Here is a 10,264-nt window from a genome sequence, read left to right on the forward strand (position 1 = left end):
CACACAGACTTACATTCAAAGAAACATCACCACACATTCACACAGACTTACATTCTAAGAAACTTAACAACACATTCACACAGACGTACATTCTAAGAAACATAATTATTTACATGATGATACTTTGAAATACACTGTATATAACCAGAAACCTACAACACTGGTTTGGTACAATTTCCTGCTGTTTTAAATGATCGTTACTCTATATGTTGGTGTCAGTTTAATGGCCTCTTCATCATTGTATCAAAATATTCTTCACTTTAACACACGTTGAAAATTTTTTGAGGATATTGTAACACATGTAGGTTACTGACAGTCAGGAGACTTTTAACACATGACAATTACTGAGAGGATATTTCTGTCTTTTCTCTGGTTATTCAGTTCGTGATCTTCCACTAAAACTATGAAAGCTGTGAACACAGGATAGTTTTCATTTGAGAAATTAATAACGATGGTATGTTGTCTAACAGTGATTTTTAATCAAATTTTCTTGTTTTGAGGAAACTGTATGTCAGGGTGGATGGTGCTAAGATATGAGTGCAATATTTAGATATTTGTCATTAAGTGAAATATATATATATATTCATTGTAGTACATGCCCATAAGGCCTTTTCCTTGCTATGAAGTCAAAATACTTTACGTTAAAGTTCTGGACATCGTTTTTCATATCATATACTTAATTCTTTAAAAAAAAAAAAACACACCTTGCAATAATTTTCATCTTTTCTGTTTCAAAAGAGTTCCAAGGTATGAATGTAAATTTGGACTATGTATTTAGTTTATTTGATAAAGTTGAATTCATTGTTTTGTTCAGGGAACATAACTCTGCAAATATATATTAAGTAATATAGGTTGCTTTTGTGTAAATGGTTGAAATGGTGGGACCAGTTGAATGTGCAAGGAAAAAGCAAAGTACAGATTCGGACCTTGGCTTGACTGTGGATTTTGGCACATGCAGTTTGGGGGTCCAGCCATACCTGTCCAAACTGACTTAATGAATATCACAAGTTTTCAGAATTTCATCATTAGGCAGGGTTGGTAAATTACATATTTCCAGAAAGTTATGCTATTAATATTAAGTGTGAGATGAAATGGACCATATCATATTTTTGGTTAATTGATTTATATTTTTACAGTATCTGATACAAGTGCATTTGTTTATCATGGAATAATGTCAGGCCGGCTGAACCGTACCAACTATGTTACACAAAAGCAGCCTTAATGTAGCATATATAAACTGGGTCGCCTAGATATAAATCAAAATGTTCAAACTGTGATTTACATATGAGTTCAGAAATAATTTTTTCTCTTTTTTTTGATGTTTTCAAATGGTTGTTTTAAATTACATTGCAAAATGTTTCATTCTATTTTTCATCTTTCAAAGATTTTATTTAATAAAAAATCAGTTATGATCATTTTTTAAAAAAATTATCTTTAACTCATTGATTAAGCAGCCATGACGGCCTCCAATGTTACCAACAAATAGAACTTTCTGTAGCATACATACTATGGTAGTTTTGGGATATTTTGGATGAGGAATCCTGTACTGACAGATAGCAGGACGTCTATTTTTACACAGTATGGGTTTGTTTGATATTATGTCCATGATAAAAAATCTGGTTGTTCTGAGATTATTTGGGAATATTTTAAATACTTGATCCAACATGGAGGAAATCCTCATGAAAGGAAGCATTGGTATGTAGTAGGTCATCTCATAGCAAAATGAAAACTTTCTGTTATTTATTTATTTATTTATTTTTTAAACCAACAGTAAAAAAGTTGCAATTAAGCATTTATTTTACTTCAATTTTGAAATGGAATGGTTATTTCCCTTTTTCATTGTATCTAAATGAAATCTTATATACCCTTCCAGAATTCTGATAATTTCCACTAGAAAGAAATGCATTTCTTCCTTGAAATTCTAAAGGTTTGATTAGGTTTGTTTTGCATGTAAATTTTAATTTCTGTCCTGTAGTTCAGTAAAACTCTGTATATGTGAGCGGGTGCTTGTATTACCTCAATAATATTTAACTGACCAAAGATAGAAGTATCAGTACAATGGTACCATTTCTTTTTTTATTTAAAACTGTTTTTTGATTTTTCAAAATATTGTTATTTTGTAAACAATTTTTATGTCAAGAGAACATGAGTTCTGCAGTGTATATTGATAATTGTTTTCTTCAAAGTTCAGATGCATGCTTTGTAAATATATCTTCATACCTTACTAGAATAAGCTTGGACCAATAATATGTTGAGAATTATGTCAACACATTTACCATTATTAGTTTGGAATGCCAGGTATTATCTTTGCCATTTTGTTCAACCTTTTAGAGAAACTGAAGGTCATGAATGCACCTTGGAAAATTTTTTCAGATCTTTGTTCCTATCATCAGTATTCATAAGATTTATGAGGAATTTTTGTGAATTTTCTGTTTCAAAATTTTCTTCCATGAAACACGACCAATTAATTCACAAAAGTGATCATTTATTTCAGAAGGATCTTTATTTTATTGGATTTCTTGACATTTATGTGTTATAAATATCAAAATGTATTGAAAAAGGAACTTTGTCTAAAATGAATTTAAACCAAAACAGTAAATGATATTGTTTTATAAGCAAAACACATTTTGATGGAAAATTCAGAATGATTTGGTAGACATCGATGTTTTAATGGCGAATTTTGCATTGAAGTACACTTTCCATTTTTATACCATAGGCAAACCAAAAGTGTATTTATCAAAATAAACTTATTTTATTTTGAAAATTCTTAGAGAAAGGCATAAAGTTGACAGATCATTGAATATTTTCAAACTCTATACAGGTTAGCCATATAGGATGAAAGAGGTCATTGCTGTGGAATAGTGTTTCCCAAGTAAATAATAATTTGCATACAATGTTTTATGAAAATATTTGCTCAAGGTAAATTAGTTTTATATCAAGATTCTCATGAATGTTATTTCTAATTCTTGAGAAGTACTCAATAGATTCTTAAATATCATTTGTTGGTTCTCCCAGTTTCCTATAAGTTCATTATGTTTTTTGGATTGGAAAATCAAGATGGCTGACCGACCGTCATTTTGAATTTTGACATTTCAAGTTTGTTAACATGTTTTCTTAAAAAGCACTGGATGGATCACTCTTAAATTTCATATATGGAGGTTTCCATTGGTTTCTAGTGGTGCATTTTTAATTTAGAATTGATTGAAAAGAAGAGAAAAGAAGGGAAGAGATGTGACTTCAAAAGATAAAGGTCTTTCGATGGTAGGCATCAAGATCTCTGTAGGATGCTGTGTTTGTTTTCGTTTGTATATATTTACAATGTGCCATAATGTAACATTATTACTATTATTTTAAATCATGGCTTATAATCCGGGTATTTACAAATTGCATGCATGCATAACTTGTTAGTTCACGTTAATTCATAATAATTGTCTATTAATATTATTATTTTTTTTTGTAATACTTATTTTTGTTATCAGTTTGTGAGGGGAACAATAACATCTTGCCTTTCAGTTAACCATGCCAGATTTCACTATTTTCTCTCTCAGTTATATCACAAAATAGTATTCATTTTACGGTATTTATACCAACTTCAGTAATGGTTTCTGTAGAGAGTGAAGTATAATCTCTTAGACTATCTTATATAATATACATGTTTAATAAGTGTTTCATCTTTACAAATGATAAACACTGAACTGAAGTCTCATGTATATATTGGTATATTATAACCTGATTTCCAGTTTTCCATGACCTTGTATACATTTTATTTGATCAGAAGTATATATGTATGACAGAAAAAAGATGACTTTGATGAGTGGGGTATAGTCATTGTTGTTATTCATATTTCTGTGAGATTAAAACTTTATGTAATGATGCACTTTTTCTGTTTAAAATGTTAAACATCTTTGTCCATGTGTTATCTCAATGATTGTGGACAAGGGAAGCAAATACTACAAGTCCCTTTTCTAGACAATCAGGTATGTGTTTATGAGTCTACGTATTATCACCTCCATACTGAAAACTCTTTTGATATTTTCAATCAACAAGACTGCTTTACAATGATGTTCAGTATATATTTTTAAAATCGGATGTCCTGAATGTTCATTATGAGCTTTGTTTTCAAGTTGTGCTCATTCACATACATTTTATGGACACTATGGCAGCACTAATTCATCACAACTTTAAAAAAAACCCACTGTTTTCTTAAGTTTCTTGACACTTTGTAGGGCAGAGTTTAACTATTGAAAGATAGAAATCTTCTATGACATTTTTACAATTTTTCATATCTTTTAAGAATTTTCATAAAACTCAAAACATTTTTTTCATGAGAGAAAACAGTTTTTAGCTGGACATTTCCTATCCTTATGATTTTATAACACAAAGTTTAAGAATAAATTTTCACTGAATAAGAGACAATTTCCCATTGAATTTGAACTTGATGGTTAATTTTTTTCCCTAAATATAATGGTGTCAGTTTTCTAAGCACCTTATTATACACCATCAAGTCAGTATGTGATATTTTGTGTAATTGAATGCGGTTAAATTTAGTCCATAATTCATTTTAAAGAATGACCAACACTTTCTCTTATCGTTATATAAATTATAACTTCCCATTTCCAAATGCCAGATTTGCCAGAAAGTTTAAAACAGGTAAACTATTGAATGATTGTATCGTGCATAGTTAAAAATGTGTTTGAAAATACCTTATTGTTTGAATGTGTGTATTGTTAATTGAGTCATTGAGAATATATTGTAACATCATTGAACTGATTCTATTGTTTACTACGTATCACAGACTTGAAGTTTGTTAGTTGAAGTTTAAGTGCTTCACTTAAATCTAGTGAAGTGTTAAGTTTTCAATGATGCTATGACGTAGAAAGTCAGAGGTTGGTGTCAGACTGTTATTTATTCATGAGATAGTTAAAATTTTATGTGATTTTAAATCCTCCTATCCTAACACAAGTTTGAAAAGTTATATTGGTCCATAACTAGTAAGTTACAAATGTCTTATATTAAGCGTTCTATGCTTGTGAGACATCTTAACACAAGAGTTAAAACTCTTATTGATAAATCAGTGATGCTGAAGTTTAAAATACTATTTTTAAGAAGTCGAATTATTCCAAATATTTTTCAGTTTTCTGTGTTAAGACAGTTGGTTGGTATTCAAAGTAAATTGATTGTAAAGTAGATTTTCAGTTTAGATATTTTTGGTTGTAAAATTAATCAATAGATAGATTTTACTATATTGAGTTGTCATGAATATAACTATTCATTCTTTGAAGCATGGCTCTGTGTTAGATATTGTTAGTTTCTTTTCATATTGTTCTGTTTGCCCCTTTTTATTTAAAATACTCTTAACACAATTTAAGTTTTTCATTATAGGCAGAAATAACAATAAAACCTTCCTTAAGAGATTTAAAAATTGATAAATTTGTGAATTTCACAAGCACTTGATCTAATATATTGTTTATTTAAAATTGTCAAAAACATTGATTTAATGAACATTATATGAACATAATGGTACTCTTTAACTAGTTAAATTTCATTTTAAACATGTCATTATTCTTCATTTATGAAAAGGTTGTAACTTAAGATTTTCTTGTTTATGTTTTGGAATCAAAGAAAATCGAAAAATACATTGAAATTGAATTCAAGATTGATCAATGATAGAGTGGAACACAATTATATCTTTTTTCCCTATATGAAACTCTGATAAAGTTAATCCTTTTGTTTAAACCTTTAGAATATATAATTATAAAGTTTGAAGTAAGAGCAGCCTTCACAACATTATGGAGATAATTAAAAAGTGTTAATAGATGTGTTCAGTTATGGTTTTTCATATGTCATAAGTAATGTAGCTCAATTTTTCATTTAATATCTTTATGTAGTGAAATATTATATAAATTTTCTAATTGATATGTGAACTGCTTAGCATCTGAGGTTTTTCTTGGTTAGAAATTCATGTTTTCTCATAACATAAAACATATGTTGGCTTTTCGATTTTGAAGTCATTCGTAAGCTTTGTTCACTTTAAAATCAAATTTCACACAATTTCAAAGAGTTAATTTGAGGTATCCTTCCAATTTTAAATAGCAACATTAGTATGTTAGGGAAAGTTGTGTCTTAAGTAATTCTATATTGACAATTTTCACAGATGATGAGGAAAAAAAAATAATAATAAAAGAGTGCATTATCGTCTTTTTCCATTTAATCTGTGTCTGCCTGTTTTGGTAATGACTGTTAGTCCTGACTCACATATTTATTTATTCTTAAATGAAGAATTTCACATTTGATTAGATAAACAGCCCTGACTCACCCCTCAGTATTTTCTGAAATGATTTATTTCTCTCTATTTTTAATGACCATTGTGCTTTATTCAATATATTTATTATATACATTTCCTTGATTTTTTTTGTCTTCCTTTTGGAAGGAATCTAAACAGTTGTACACTCTGTCATTGAGTTTGTTTCAATAGGTTGTTTCCTAATATGACTGTATTGAGAGACAACTTTCAGAAACACTTATGTAGTTTGTGAAGAACAAAATTAACACTGACAAATTTGGATTTTATTAATTAAAGGCAAATATTTGGATAAAATCTCCTCCCATTTGCTGTAAAAATTATAGATTAAAATTAAAAAAAAACATCATCATTATGGAATATTTTGAAAAAAGAGAAAACTCTTGTAGAAAATTATCAGAAATTTGATTTGCTTCTTTTTGTGCTAGTGTTGGTGTTGTGTAATATTTTATAACAAATGAATCAAATACAAATGAAACTTCCAAAATATTTGAATACTTGTATTAATCTAAGTTAATGGATAAATATTCATACTTTATTATGTTTTTTCTTGCCATCTGTTTGACAAGAACAAGATAATGTACATTTTAGTTGCAGGTAATAGATACATGAGGAATTTAGGAAGTCATTTGTGATGAATAGAATCTTCTGGAGGAAATTAAGTCATTTGTGATAGACGCAACATGATGGAGATTTTTTTAATGTATGAAAGACTTGAAAGGAAAATTGTGTAAGTTGTTAAAGATTTTATTTCCTTGTGTCAAAAAAGTATATTTTTCATGTTATTTCCATCTTACTTTTAAAGCATAGAACTCACGTAGTTAACAAGATTGTGTGGTTACCAAGATCATGTTATTACCGATACCATATGGTTACATAGATCATGTATTTACCGGGATCATGTGTTTACTTTAATCATATGTCTACCTTGATCATGTGTTTACTTTGATCACAAGGCCACCCAGATCATATGTCTACCTTGATCACGTGTTTACCTTGATCATAAGGCTACCCAGATCATATGTCTACCTTGATCATATGTCTACCTTGATCATAAGACTACCCAGATCATATGTCTACCTTGATCACGTGTTTACCTTGATCATAAGGCTACCCAGATCATATGTCTACCTTGATCACGTGTTTACTTTGATCACAAGGCCACCCAGATCATATGTCTGCCTTGATCACGTGTTTACCTTGATCATAAGGCTACCCAGATCATATGTCTACCTTGATCACGTGTTTACTTTGATCACAAGGCCACCCAGATCATATGTCTACCTTGATCACGTGTTTACTTTGATCACAAGGCCACCCAGATCATATGTCTACCTTGATCATATGTCTACCTTGATCATAAGACTACCCAGATCATATGTCTACCTTGATCATGTGTTTACTTTGATCACAAGGCCACCCAGATCATATGTCTACCTTGATCACGTGTTTACCTTGATCATAAGGCTACCCAGATCATATGTCTACCTTGTTCATATGTCTACCTTGATCATAAGACTACCCAGATCATATGTCTACCTTGATCACGTGTTTACCTTGATCATAAGGCTACCCAGATCATATGTCTACCTTGATCATGTGTTTACCTTGATCATAAGGCTACCCAGATCATATGGTAACCGAGATCTGGTTGTTACCTGGATATATAATGCTCAGCCAATGTTTTATGGTTAATACGCTGTTCATTACAATGTAATGTTATATAATGTTAAATTGTATCACTGTCCTTGACGTTTGGGGACTTGAGGTGCTAGGAAAACATCAGCTACATATTAATAAAATATGGAATATATTTCTGGAATTTTGGATCTTGTCGTTTTTCTTTTTTTCCTTTTTTATCCTTAAAAGACATCATAGTGTTGGATATATTGTTTTACTTCAAAACTTTTCTTCTTCTTTAGAAATGAAAAGATGAGTGTCATGAAGTGTGGTATGATGAAGAACTATCCAGTTCACAATAATTTCTCTTTAATTTGGTTGAATGGCATAAAGTGTGCTAAAACAACACAGGAAATACCAATATTTCTTCTGTCTCATGAAGAGCTGTTTAAAAAAATAATCTTGTTTTATAAGCAAGTTCTAAAGAGGACAAATATACACTTACATGATTACAGGCCACTTAAGCCTCTTGTTACGTTAAATTATTAAAGTATTCATAGACAATAAATGCATGCCTGGTAGCAAGTGTTAAAGTGAAAACCAGCAAAATGATGTATAAGTAATTGAAACGATTGAACAAGCAAATAGAACCCTTTAAGATAAAGTTAGAAGCTGTTTCGTCATTCTAGGACTAGACAGTGATTTAAAGGCTAGTTTTGAAATCTAAAAACCAACAGAAAAATCTTAAGTGATTGAAGAAAGTCAAAACTCAAGATGTGGAGGTGCACTAGCCTCAGTATCTCTTATTTTCATATGTACTTTTTCACTGGCGATAGTTTTGTAAAATCCTTTGCGGTGTCCTTGAGTCATTGATGACAGGACATTGTGTGACTTGTAGATAACAGTTAGGGATTCAAAATACTGGACAGATTTCCCGGAAATTCCGTGCAGTACAAACAGTTGTAGCTAGTCAAGTGATTGTAACAAAGAAGGGTGAAGAAACTGAACAGCTGGCTATGGTCACGTGTTCTGATTTACACGACAATCCGGAAGGCCATGAACAGAACAGCTTCATAAGGAGAGAATCAAATGTAATGTAAATCTGACTAGAAAATCTAAAAAAAAACATCTAGTACAATGTTCCTTTGTCATGATTTTGATCCAGAATTTCCTTCCAACAGTGAGAAGTGAATATATGACCAATAGAAAAGTCGTGTTTAGAACACATGCAATGCAATTGAGTGTAGACTAATTTTTACCACTAGTGCATTTGTAGACTAGGTTTAACTATTTGTAAGTGTGGACAATATTTTGTTAGATAATGTATGTTAAAGGAAAATCATGATTTTTACAATACTGATGCTTGATTTCAAAATTGCAAAAAAAAACACCACGTATTTATTCATCATATTTAATGAAAAAAATCACATTCATGTTCACAAGTACGTCTAGTTTAGAATAGGATGACATAAACAGGTACATGAATTCAATATCACTTCTCATGACCGAAACTTTTCTATCGAGAGATGCAGGCTGATGAAAATGATTAGGGAGTGTTTTTGGTCCTCATACTTATCTCACTGGGAAAATATACTATTTCCTTTTGCGGTGTGAGGTTGGAAATGTTTGGTTCTCAATAGTACTCCTTGTGGTCCCATTGTTGTTGGCCTTGTTCTAAAATGGTAATATAGCATTACTTAGTTTGTCTTAGATTGACCAAGATTTTCAGGGCGGGTGTTGTCAATGAATCAGAAGAGGCATACTGAAACATCTAGTCTCGTCCCCCATACAGGGATTTCCATGTAAATCTCTTCATATTTTCATCAATTTTGAGTTTCCGTTGACCTGTCCATATCTTCTTCGTTTCGTTTGTTAAACGTTAGATCCTAAATATATTACAACTAGTTTTCCCTGAAAATAACTCGACATATAAATAACACACCTTAAATTACATATTTTTAATTCGAATTTTTCTGACAAATATATTAAATCTATATCGTATTACATATCACAGGGTATATGTATTTATAAATATATTTATGGTGAACTACAACAATGGCCACATATGCACTGATATATCATTTTACGTCATACATACAGGACACACTCGCACATTATCAATACAGGATCCCAAATGAACTAGTATTTCATACACAATATTCATGAAACAAATAACTGAATTTTCAATTTTAACTCGCCTATCGCAAGGCAACATGAATAAATCGAGACGAGTGTCATAAACCTCATGCGATATGGAAACGAATGCAAGATTTGCAAACGATCGTCAAGGCATTTTATTGGACTGAAATGTTATCTAAATTTGCGATAATCTCTTTCCAGATA

This window comes from Ylistrum balloti, unplaced genomic scaffold (assembly GCF_031769215.1).
Source record: "Ylistrum balloti isolate Yb309-2 unplaced genomic scaffold, AGI_CSIRO_Ybal_v1 Utg369848, whole genome shotgun sequence".
NCBI lineage: Eukaryota > Metazoa > Mollusca > Bivalvia > Pectinida > Pectinidae > Ylistrum > Ylistrum balloti.